This window comes from Myotis myotis, unplaced genomic scaffold, assembly GCF_014108235.1.
Source record: "Myotis myotis isolate mMyoMyo1 unplaced genomic scaffold, mMyoMyo1.p scaffold_m19_p_16, whole genome shotgun sequence".
Classification (NCBI taxonomy): Eukaryota; Metazoa; Chordata; class Mammalia; order Chiroptera; family Vespertilionidae; genus Myotis; species Myotis myotis.
The window spans coordinates 8,072,306-8,085,246 of NW_023416320.1; the positions used below are offsets into that span (position 1 = coordinate 8,072,306).

Genomic DNA, 12,941 nt, shown 5'->3' on the forward strand with positions numbered 1-12,941 from the left:
AGCCACTAGGGGGCAGAATTGCGGCAGCAGTAATGGTGGAATGTTTCCAGAAATGGAGAAGCCGGAGGTAGAATCAGGCACCTAGCCAGTAAAAAAGCAAGAAAAGGTGCAGGCCAGAAAAGGCACAGGAAACATGGGCTCAGCAGAGCTGGGAGGCAGGAGTGAGGGTATGGACAACCAGGAGCATAACGCTGAGGTGGCAGGAGGCTTCTGAAACTGCTGAGCTGCAGGCTGAGAAAGGTTCAACCAACCTGCAGAACCTGGCATGGCATCCGACACGGGTACCCATGTTATAAGCGACTGGAAACAAGAATCTGTAAGTCTGGACACTTGAACACCCATTGAGGGTGGGGGAATGGGTCTAACTAAGGAAGAACAGTTTTCCGAGGGAACCTCCCAGGAAAGTTGGAAGGGATCCAGAAGCAAGTACAGACAGAAAATGGGGGTGGCCTGAAACTAGAGGTATGATTTTTCAGGGGTGTGGCGAAGAAATGCTACTTGGTCAGTGAATGGATGATTAAAATTTCACCAGCTCGCCTGGCCGGCGTGGCTCAGTGGTTGAGCGTTGACCTATGAACCAAGAGGTCACTGGTTCGATTCCTGGTCCAGGCACATGCCTGGGTTGTGGGCTCGATCCCCAGTTGGGGGCATGCTGGTGGCAGCCAATCAATGCAATGATTCTCTCTCATCATTGATGTTTCTATCGCTCTCTCCCTCTCCCTTCCTCTCTCCCTGAAATCAATAAAAATATATTAAAAAATAAATAAAATAAATAAAATTTCACCAGCTTGCTTTTCCCTGATCTTAAAGCTTTGATCCCAGTTAAAATGCAATGCCCAAGAAAAAGGGAATACTTGGAATACCGGTGACTTATTAAACAAATGTTAATTGAGCATCTGCTTTGTGGAGCTAGAATTTGCATCCTAGTCAGGCCAAACCAGCAATAAACAAGTAAACAAACACATAGATGAAACTGTCAGATAGTGAAAGGGCAATGGAGAAAATGCATCAGATACCAAGAAAAAGGAAGACCAGGCATGTTGGGAGAATCATCAGATAAGATAACTCAGAAAATTTTCTCTCCTAGTGATATTTGAGTCCAGGCCTAAATGCTGAGAAAGCTGCAGTGCAAAGATCTGTAGGAAGAACCTTCAGGCAAAGGGGGCAACAATGCAAGGAGGGTTCAGGCCTTTGTTATTTAAAGCTCCATAATAAGGGGCTGGCTTACTTTTCTACTTGAAAGTCATTAGAGAGTTCTAAGCAGGAGAGTGGTCTGACTTCATTTACATTTTTAAAAATATATATTTTTATTGATTTCAGAGAGGAAGAGAGAGGGGGAGAGAGAGATAGAAACATCAATAATGAGAGAGAATCACTGATCGGCTGCCTCTTGCATGCCCCCTACTGGGAATCCAGCCCACAATCCAGGCATGTGCCCTGACCAGGAATCAAACTATGACCTCTTGGTTCATAGGTCGACACTCAACCACTAAGCCATGCTGGCTGGGCCATGTATATTTTTAATGATGCTTAGTGAAGCATCAACTCAAAGGAGGCAAGAATGGAAACAAAGGTTGCAATTAGGGAGCAATTGCAATGGTTTCCATGAGAGACAATGGTGGATGGACTAGAGAAGTCGCTGAGGGATGCTGAGAAGTAAAGAGATTTTGACTTCGTTTTATAGGTGGGTGAGGGAGGAAAGGGGAAGCATAGGTGACTGCTAGGTGTTTAGCTTGAACAACTGTGTAGATGAAGGGGCTGTTAAATGAAATGAGGAAGCCTACAGACCCATCTGGTTATTTGGGGTGGAAAGGGGGGGGGGTGTAAATCAAGAGTTCTATTTTATACTTGGTAAATTTGAGGCGTCTAAGAGATATCCAATGGAGATGTCAAGTAGGCACCTCTGGAAGAAGGTCAGGGGTGGGACTATAAATACCATTAGCATAAGGATAGTAGAGTATTTAAAGCCAGCTGCCTAGTCCACCCAGTGTGGCTCTGTGGTTGAGCACCGACCCATGAACCAAGAGATAACTGGATCCATTCCCCATGTTTGGGGCTCGATCCCCAGTAGGGGGCATGCCGGAGGCAGCCAATTGATGTTTCCATCTCTCTCTATCCCTCTAAAATCAATAAAAACATATTAATTAAAAATAATAATAAAGTCCTAGCCCATTTGGCTCAGGGCTTAGAGTGTCAGCCTGCGGACTGAAAGGTCCCAGGTTCGATTCCCATCAGGGGCACATGCCTGGGTTGCAGGCTTGATCCCCAGTAGGGGGCGTGCAGGAGGCGGCTGATCAATGATACTCCCTCATCATTGATATTTCTATCTCTCCTTTTCCCTTCCTCTCTGAAATCAATAAAAATATATTTTAAAGTTAATAATGATGATGATGATGATAATAATAATAATAATAATAATAAAGCCAGCTGCCTAAGTGGGATCACACAGGGACAAAGTGCGGACCTGGCAGAAAAGAGTCCAGCCAAAGTTCCAGGTCTGAGAACTTGAGGAGTGAGGCAGGGGAGTGGAGCCAACAAAGGAGCTGAAAAGTACAAGTCTGAGAGGTAGGACAGCCCAACGTTGTGGAAATAAAGGCTTGAATGTACCTCAACGGAAGAGGGTGTGCCATGTGTCCGATGCTGCTGACCGTTGAGCAAGATGAGAAAGAGAAGTGATGATGGCCTTAGCAAGGGTGGTTCCACGGACTGGGGAAGTTGAAAACCCACTGGGAACCTGGTTTTGATGGTAAGGAAACCTTTTGTGAAAACAGATTATCCAGAAGAGAGGCACACACAGATACGTCAGAAAAAGTCCATCCAGGACACTAAAAACAGATCCCAAATAAAAGGGATTCCCAACTTGGCTAGAATGTCAGAATCACTGAGGAACTTAAACACCAAAACAAAACAAAAAAAAACAAAAAAAGTTTCCCATTCCCTTTCTAGATCTAGTGAATTAGTAGAAATGAGAATCGGAATATATATATACAATCGTCCTTCCTTATTCAAGGGGAATACCTTCCAAGCCCCCAGTGGATGTCTGAAACCACAGATAGTACCGACCCCTATATATATACTACGGGGTTTTTTTCTATACATAAGTACCTATGATAAAGTTTAATTTATAAATTAGGCATGGTAAGAGTTTAACAATAATTAGAAAAATAGAACAATGACAACTACACTGTAATCAAAGTTATGTGAGTCTCCCTCAAAATACCTTATTGCACTGTACTTACCCTTCTTATGAAGAGGTGAGTTGATACACTGCCAACATGATGAGATAACGAGAGGTGAATAACATAGGTTTTGTGACATAGCATTAAGCTACTTTTGACCTTCTGACAATATATCAGAAGGGGGATCATCTGCTTTGGGGGATCCTGGATCTTCGAGCCATGACATGTTGATTGGCTGTCAGGATCAGATGACGTTGATAGTTGGCGATCCTCAATAGTTGAAGGTTTTTTAGGTATTTTTCTTTTTACCCCCAAAAAGGCTTTTGGAAGAACACTGTAATCAAAAGTTGTTTCTTTTTAAATCATCAAGGTGTTGCGGCAGAGGTTGTAATCCTTTGGTAATCACCTGGGTGACTTCAATGCTGCATGACATCTAGAAAATATTCCATAATTTTTGTAAAATAAGGGTTACTTGAACACCGAGACAGTCGATCTGATAACCCAGAGGGCTGCGAAGTGACTCAGAGGCGGGGATACCCTGGACAAAGGAATGATTCACCTCCCAAGTGGGATGGAGTGGGAGGGCATGAGATTTCATCATGCTACTCAGAACTGCACACAATTTAAAACTTATGAAGTGTTTATTTCTGGAATTTTCCATTTAATATTTTCATACCACGGTTGAACACAGGTGACTGAAACCACAGAAAGTGAAACTGTGGATAAAGGGGACTACTCTATATGTGTAAATTATTATTTTTATTGTCATTAGTTTTGAATTTAATTTTTACTAATGAATCTATTTTTTAAAAACTCCTCAAATAAGCCCTACCTAGTTTGGCTCAGTGGATAGAGCATATGCCTGCGGACTGAAGGGTCCTAGGTTCGATTCCAGTCAAGGGCACATGCCTGGATTGCAGGCTCAATCCCCAGTAGGGGGCATGCAGGAGGCAGTCAATCAATGATTCTTTCTCATCATTGATGTTTCTATCTCTCTCTTCCTCTCCCTTCCTCTCTGAAATCAATAAAAATGTTTTTTAAAAAACCCAAAAAACTCCTCAAATAATTCTGACTTAACTGAACAGAGTAGAAGGTGAGCTGGATAGGAACATTCCCACCCAAACAGAATCAATACCTTTCTCCTGGTTAAAGAAAAAAAAAAGAAAGATAAAAAGGTTAATAGGTAGAACATTCAAATTTTAAGATCTCTTCCATAAATTTTTTTCTTTATACGAAAAATTAGAGCATGCTACCACTTATCTTCTGACGAACTTCAGTGGAACACAGAGTGAATATGTCCTGAAAAACGCAGAAACAGGTAACCACACTTGCTCTTTTTTTTTTTTTTTTTTTTACAGAGAGGAAAGGAGAGGGATAGAGAGTTAGAAACATCGATGAGAGAGAAACATCGATCAGCTGCCTCCTGCACACCCCCCACTGGGGATGTGCCTGCAACCAAGGTACATGCCCTTAACTGGAATCGAACCTGGGACCCTTCAGTCTGCAGGTCGACCTGCTAGGGCCATCCTGCTCTTTTTTAAAGGGGATGTGTGCTCATGGTTGAGTTATGATACTGGAAACGCAGAATTAAAGGGGTTGTTTTTGCCACTAATTTTTTTTAATTTTTTTTTTTAGTGATTTCGACTGTGTTACGGCAAATTGCATGTAATTTTTAGGTATTCTGCCTTCAGAACAGGTTTGAGAATGCTTGAAATGAGCTCTGAAACCTTCACGCTCGCCCTCTCCCTGCTCTCTCTCCCATCTCTTCCTCCCTCTCTCCTGTTAATCTCTCTCTCCAACTCCCTCCTCCCTTTTCCCTCCACCCCCACCAACTCTCTCTATCCCTGCTCAGATAAGTAACATCCTCGAGGTAGACCTAAAAGCTAACTCTCTGCACCCCTTGAGTTCAACTAGATAGGAGAAAATTCCCCAAATAGGAGTAATTTGATGTCTCAAAAAAGTAGGAAAAATAATATTTAAAATGGGATCTTCCCTCCAAGAGGCCTTATAATCCTTTACAGTTCACAGTGCATCATGACTTTATTTGATCTTTATATCCATTCTGGGAGAAACTATGCTCTTATCAATTTCCAACCATTAAACAAACAAATAATAATAATAATTTAAAAAAAAAACACCCACCCTGGCCGGTGTGGCTCAGCAGATAGAGCGTCAGCCTGCAGACTGAAGGGTCCCAGGTTCGATTCCGGTCAAGGGCATGTACCTGGGTTGCGGGCACATCCCCAGTGCAGAGTGTGCAGGAGGCAGCTGATCGATGTTTCTCTCTCATCGATGTTTCTAACTCTCTATCCCTCTCCCTTCCTCTCTGTGAAAAATCAATAAAATATTTTAAAAAAACACCCTAGGAGATGAACTTTCTAAAAACAAAACAAAAACACTCAGATGAATAAATGAAGTCTTGGAAGGGTTAAGATAATTCCCAGGATCCTTCAAGTAGAAAAAATAAAAACTAAGAGACTTGTTCACAATTACAGAGTAAAAAAAGAATAAACTCAGCAATATAAAGGAACAAACTATTGATATATGCAACAATTTGGATGACCCTCTGGGGAATTATGCTGAGTGGGGGGAAAAAAGAGCCAACCCCAAGAGGTTAAATACTCTGTGATTTCCATTTATATAAAATTTGTGAAATGATGAAATTTTAGAAACACAATAGTGATTGTTACAGGTTAAGTATGGTGGAAGGAGGGGGGACAGGAGGGAAGTGGGTGTGGTTATAATAAAGCAACACAGAGGATGTTTATGGTAATGGAACTATTCAATATCTACACTTTGATGGTGGATACATCCTTAAGGAGCAATAGAAGTGTAAATACACACACACACACACACACAAATGAGTACAAGCAGAACTGAAGAAATCTGAATAATGGACAAATCACTGTCAACATCCTGGTTGTGATATGGTACTATAGTTTTGCACAATAATACCATAGGAAGGAACTGGGTAAAGGGTAGATTTTTCTCTGTTTAATTTCTTACAACTGCACATGAACCTGTAATTATCTCAATAAAATTTTCAATTTGAAAAACAATGAATGAGTCAGAGTGTATCTCTGGCTCCTGGTTCTTGCCTGTGATTATTTACCTCCCCAGCGTGTGATGGAAAGAGATGTGGTCTTGTTCTTGGAATTGCCAGTTTGGCTCAATGCCCCTTTAAGTTAGAGATGGGGGTGTATCCAAATTTGACTCTGGAAGGTATTATTACATCAGGCTAAAAAAATAGGTTCTCCAGAATAACGAAACTCCCCGTGTTTCATACATGGAGAGCCAGGACACCTTACATTTTATATGGGGCATTCCAACATTTTTATTTTCCTGAGCCAGCAATTCCAACACATACCCTGAGTTTTCCCTGACTTTCTGGGCTCAGCTTTTGATGGGGACAGTGTTTAAGGGTGGGAAAGAAGGGAACAGTAACAGAGCCTTAGGTCTGGGGGGAGGGCAATTAGAGTTGCTTGCTTGTGGGAGTGGCAGAGTTCTCTAAGGAATTGTTTGTGTGACAGAACCAGAAACTGAGGGTCGGCTTCTGACCAACAAAGCTGGTGCAGGATGCTCGCCCATTCAGTACCTCAGTCTCGACTCGCCCTTTTCCTTCTTCTGTTCTCCTCCTGCCACTTAGCTTTACCCACCTCTCTCCCCACTCTCCCCACCCCATCTTCTTTTCAGTCTCTTCCTCTTGATTTTTATTTTTCTTCTTTTTGCTACATTGTTCTACTATGGCCACATTATAATTAATACGCAATTTTAAAGTATTAACAAAAAAATAGCCCAGCCGGCGTGGCTCAGTGGTTGAGCATTGACCTATGAACTGGAAGGTCACCGTTCGATTCCCAGTCAGGGCACATGCCTGGGCTGCAGGTTTGATCCCCAGTGTGGGGTGTGCAGGAGACAGCTGACCAATGATTCTCTCTCATCATTGATGTTTCTCTCTCTCCCTCTCTCTTCCTCTCTGAAATAAATAAAAATTTAAAAAAATTAAAAAAAACAACAAGACAGTCACTAAAGCCTAGTGTGGTTGTTGCTGTAAGGTCACAGAACTGCAACTCTAGTCCAGAGCTGTCTCCGCCATGAAACCGCTTCTTGCTGCAGGAGTGCGTTGCTGGGGGTAAGAAAACCTGAGTTACAGTCTGAGCTCCCCCACTAACTTGCCACTTGACCTGAAGCAGCTTGTTTCCTCACCTAGGAAAGAAAAGGAAAGGACTCAGATTTCCCTGTCGAAAGTCACTTTCAGTTTTGCCTGAGTCTAGAGAAACAAGTCTTTCAGGCCAGGGGTGGTGGAATGCTGGAAAAAGACGGGCCAATCTTGATGGAGAATGAGAAGTTAGGTCACTTCACTTGGCATCTTTCCTGGAGGCTCAGTATTCTTATGGGCCAGGAAGTTATCATCAAACCATGTGTCATCAAGCCAAGGCTGCTCTGCAGGCCGACGCTGTAATTATCCTTCCCCCTTAATAGCAAGCAGGAACTGTAGGTGCTGGACCACAGAGGAGGGGCAGTTCATCAGGAGAGGAGGAGGGATCTGACCAGTGCTGAATGACTGTCAAACTAGGAAGGGAGATGATTCCTTTCATGTATCCAGGAAAAGGTTTGCACGGGTGGCTTAATGGCAGGGAGAAGGCTCTTGTGAGGGACTCAGTGAAGAGCAGAAAATGTAAATAGAGTGGAAAACACTGAAGAAAGAGAAATTGCTCTTCCCAAGACTGATTCCCATGGCAATAATAATACCCTAATTCTAGGTCCTAACAGGTTGGGTTCAAAGTAGAGGAGGAGTTTACCTTTGGGGAGGAATATACACACGTTTATGGTGCTTAGTACTTGGGCCAGCACTTTCAAGGGTGTTCTCTCATGTAATCTTCACAGCAGATGAAATAATCTACAAAATATTACTACCCCCATTTTATACCTGAGGAAACTGAGGCTCGGGGAGGTTAAATCACAAAGTAGCATGTTGGGCGGAACCAGCATTAAAGCTGGGCTCGTCTGAGTTCTTTTTAGCAGCTTCTGAGCCACCACTTGTTCTGAAATCTCTCGCCTCGCCTTGCCACTGACCATACACTAATGACAGCTCTAAGAATGCTCTAGTATCTGGCAGTGGGCAGGAAGCTTGGTCTTGATTTTGAGTCAGAAAATCCTGAATTTGAATCTGCCTCTGCTAAGTCTGTGCCTATGGGCAAGATACAAAACCTTAGACCTCAATATTAACGTCTTTAAAGTGCCTCACCCCCAGATCTAAGGCTCTATGACTGTTCCATTCTTTCCCAACCTTAATTTCCTCTAACTGTTGACTTAACAACATCGGAAATGTCTTATGTTTTTGTTGTTTAGAAAGCTGATGATACCGTGATCTGGATTTGCTTCGTGATGACAGCCAGTTAATAAAATTGATAATAAGCACAGTGATGGTTTATTAAAATTTTAAAAAGAGAAAACCTAACAGTTCTTGGCTGCCTTATTGTTTATGCACAGACAGAGGCAGCTGCCCCTACAAAGTCAGACCTTCCTGTTTCAGTAGGGCTATTAGGAAAAAACATCCAATCAGAAGTAACAGCGAGGCTCCCAAGCTGACTTTTCAGCTTACTAGCAATGTGAACTTGAAGGAATCATTTAACCTACCCAAATCTCACTAGTCTCATCGGCAAAATGAAGATAATACTTGCCCTACCCTTCTTCTTTTTAACAGATTTGAGTATCAAGTGGAACAGTGCACATGAAATCCGTGAATACCGCATAGTTCTATTATATTGCAATGCCAGACAGTATTCTCACACATTTACTAGGGCCTGGTTTTTAAGCTTTTTCTAAAAATAGTCAACTGATGGGTCTTTGGTGCCAATTCAAGGCCAACAGGAACCCCCACATTGTGACATGGTGAAGACGGAAACTCTATTCAGTGCAAAACAGCTCAGTTGTAATATAGCTCAGTTGTAATACAACTACAGCAGAACTGTGAGACAGCTCTGAGGCCAGGCTCCTCTCCAGCCAGACAGCTCTGTTCCATGCTGGTCTGCTCCAGAAAAACAAAACAAAAACAACACAACAGCAGGGAAACACTCTTTAGTGAAAAGGGAAAGTGCACCCTCAGAGAGGAGAGCTGACTTATATAGACAGAGGTCCCCGCCCTGTTCCCTGATTGGTCTGTCCTCATGCAAATGAAGACTCCAAATCCACACAATTTGATTGGTCCCAAAGGCACTGTCCAGATAGCTCAGAGTGGAGTCACTTTGGTCAGTGAAGAAGCTGATTGGGATACAGGTGTGTAGCTCTGATTAAATGGGGAAAGCCTCAGTCCTACTGGTGGAAATAGGATTCCAGGAACTCCTTTGTGAGGATTGGCTCAGCTGGCGGAAATACAGCGCAGGCAGGCAGTTCAGTGCAGACTTCTCCCTGAAGTGCAGTTTGTAAGGGAGGCCCCTGCGTAGGAATGGCTCCTAGGTTCTGGTGTTCTTTTGTTTGTTTTTAATTTGAGCCCAGGTAGCCACTGGGAGCCTTTTTTTTGTAGGTATGTTCTTTCTTAGGGTCCACGCTACAAACAGTCCAATAGAAATCCTTCAATTCAACATTGGATACTACGACATACACTGAGAAGCATAGTTTACTTATTCGCTGCCATGTCCAGTGCTGGTGCTATACCTGGCAAAAAGTAAGTGCTTGGTAAATATTGGTTGAATGAAGGAAAGAAGAAGTGAAGCTGGGCAAGTAGGTGTGAGCAGGTTTGTGGCGTTAGGACTGTGTGAAAGTAGGGCAGAGTAATTGTGTGAGTGAAGCATGAGGATCACCTTAGGCTTTTACAGTAGTATTTCCAGAGTGGACAGAGCCGGGTTGTGGCAGCCAAAGATGAAACTGTTTTCTTCCTGTTTTGTTCCAAATGGAGCAACCTCCCTTGCAGTTTCTTAACTAAACTAAGGAGATAGGAAAAGGCATAGGGGAGAATGGTTGAATCAGCATTTTTGTCTGAAAATATTTTTAGTTAGCAAAACACCATCAATTCACAACAATATTTAAGAACAATAAAAAACGGAACAGCCCTGGCTGGGTAGTTCAATTGGTTAGAGCATCGTACCAATAAGTCAAGGTTTTATCCCAGATCTGGGCACATAAAAGAAGCAAGCAATGAATGCATAAATAAGTAGAACAACAAATGGATCTCTCTCTCTCTCTCTCTCTCTCTCTCTCTCTCTCTCTCTCTCTCTCCCTCTCCCTCTCCCTCTCCCTCTCTCCTCTCTGTAAAATCAATTTAAAAAAAATTTTAATGGCCCTAACCGGTTTGGCTCAGTGGATAGAGCGTTGGCCTGTGGACTGAAGGGTCCCAGGTTCGATTCCCGTCAAGGGCATGTACCTTGGTTGCGGGCACATCCCCAGTGGGGGGCGTGCAGGAGGCAGCTGATGGATGTTTCTCTCTCATCGATGTTTCTCTCTATCCCTCTCCCTTCCTCTCTGTAAAAAAATCAATAAAATATATATATTAAAAAAAATTTTTTTTAATGGAACAAAGAATAGTTAGTACCGACTTTACTACTCACATTTGGCTGCTTCTTTTCTTGTGTCTGTAGCCAGACAGGAACTACTGGTTGCTCAAACCGGGCGCTTTTTCTTCTCCAGGCCTCTGGCTCAGCCACCAATAATCTTTCCTGCCAACTGCCAAAGTCAAAAATGCCAATGAGTTAATCACTGGCTCAGCAAGTATTTATTGTGTTCATTTAGCATCGACAATGTGTAAGGACGGAGGGAGCAAACAGGCTAATTTTGGTAGAAGGAGAAATATATATAAAGGCATAACTGTAATGCTGCAAGATAGGTTCTTTTGTTATACAGCAGTTTTATTGACATTTAATTCACATACCATAAAATTCATCTCTTCAGTGTCCAGTTCAGTGGTTTTTTGTATATCAGACTTGTAAAACCAACATCACTATCTAAATTTAGAACATTTCATTGACTCCTGAAAGAAACGTTTATGTTCATTAGCAGAAATTCCCCATTCCCCACGCCCTCCCGGGTCCTAACAACCGCGAATCCACTTTCTGTCGCTACGGATTTGCCTATTCTGGACAATTCATGTAAATACAATCATACAATATGTGGCCTTTTGTGACGGGCTTCCTTCATTTCACATAATGTTTTCAAGTTTCATCCAGGTTGTAGTTTCTGTCAGTACTTCATTCCTTTATATAGCTGAATATTATGTTGTATGACTATAACACATTTCTGCACTTAGATTCATGAGCCTTTTTAAGTTATTTTCTGTACAATAAATGGAAGTGGTCCCACTTAATTATTTTCCACATAACTATCCATTGTCCCAGCACCACTTTTGAAAAGACTATTTGTGGGGAACCGATATAGGGTTAAGCCTCGGACTGACCTGTTGGCAATAAATAACATCATCCTTTTCTATTTTGTTATAACCTTTTCTATTTACAACACTTGAAAGACTTATTTTTTTCCTTTGACTGAGATATAGGGCCATCATAAAACTTATCTTCACTAACTCCAAATGGCTGTATCTGCCAAGTATATTATCTCAACTTAACAACACTTTAAAATACTTCACACACAAAGCAGGGTGACAATGAGTTCCTGATCTTGTGGTTGCATTTTGCCAGAATAACAAAACTGTCCCTTTACCAGTCAAATGGATGGACGAGGAGGTATACGACAGGTAAGCAGAGGAAAGTGAGAATAAAACAAAGCTTCTTAAACCGTTCTTTAAATACCCACTCCTGTCAATCCACCTTGACTTAAAAGAAAATGTGTGCACCCTGGCCAGTGTGGCTCAGTTGGTTAGAGCATCAGCCCACACACTGAGAGGTCTCTGGTTCGAGTCCTGGTCAGGGCACATACCCAGGTTGTGGGTTCAATCCCCAGTCGGGCACGTGCTGATCAGTGGTTCACTCTCACATAGATGTTCCTCTCTCTCTCCCCCCCTCTTTTTCCCTCACTCTAAAAAAAAAAAAAAAAAAAAAAATCAGAGTGGATTAGAAAATGGTGGTACAACTACACAATGGAATACTACGCTGCTGTAAAAAAGGAATCCTTACCATTTGCAACAGCATGGATAGAACTGGAGAGCATTATGCTAAGTGAAATAAGCCAGTCGGAGAAAGATATCACATAATCTCACTCATTTGTGGAATATAATGAACATCAAACTGATGAACAAAAATAGATACAAAGAAGCATCAAACAGACTGTCAAACTTTAGCTGGAAGATAGCGGAGGGTTGGGGGGTGGGGGTAAGTGATCAACCAAAGGACTTGTATGCACGCATATAAGCATAAGCAATGGACACAGACACTAGGGAGGTGAGGGCATGTGCCAAGGGTTGGGGGAGGCTGGCAGGAGGTCAATGGAGGAAAAAGGCGACATATGTACCACTATCCATAATACTTTAAATAATAAAAGAAAAATAAAGTTCCTCATGAGCTATTAACCTAAAAAAAAAATCAATAAGAATAGATAAGGTTTGCTATTGTGCTTCCCTCTCTGACTGGATTTTGGGAGAGGCAGGTAACTATTCCTCAGCAAAAGGCATGAGGCCAGAAGTAAGGAGGGCCAATTCCCCTGGGTGGGCTCATTTCCCTGGATGCCCACTTAAATAGATAGGTCCTGTGGTCCCCAAGGAGAAGGCTTATCTTGTCCAGATTCATGGTGGATTTCCCTGTGACAATGGTCAGTAAAGGCTTGTTTAAAGGTGTCCATCTGCCTTGACGGGGTCTTTCGTCTAAGCTCAGGTCA

General features: G+C 42.4%; 1 long non-coding RNA gene across 2 annotated transcripts; it reads right to left on the reverse strand.

Moving 5' to 3' along the window:
• Positions 1-8,587: 8,587 nt before the first annotated feature.
• LOC118670625 lies at positions 8,588-12,140 on the reverse strand. Of its 2 annotated transcripts, XR_004972412.1 has the most exons (5): positions 12,048-12,140; positions 11,047-11,145; positions 10,727-10,841; positions 9,983-10,105; positions 8,588-9,836 (listed from the first exon to the last, which is right to left on the reverse strand). It is a non-coding gene; the product is annotated as an uncharacterized LOC118670625 (long non-coding RNA). The 2 variants fall into 2 exon arrangements; XR_004972411.1 differs by having other exon boundaries at positions 11,047-12,125.
• Positions 12,141-12,941: the final 801 nt, after the last annotated feature.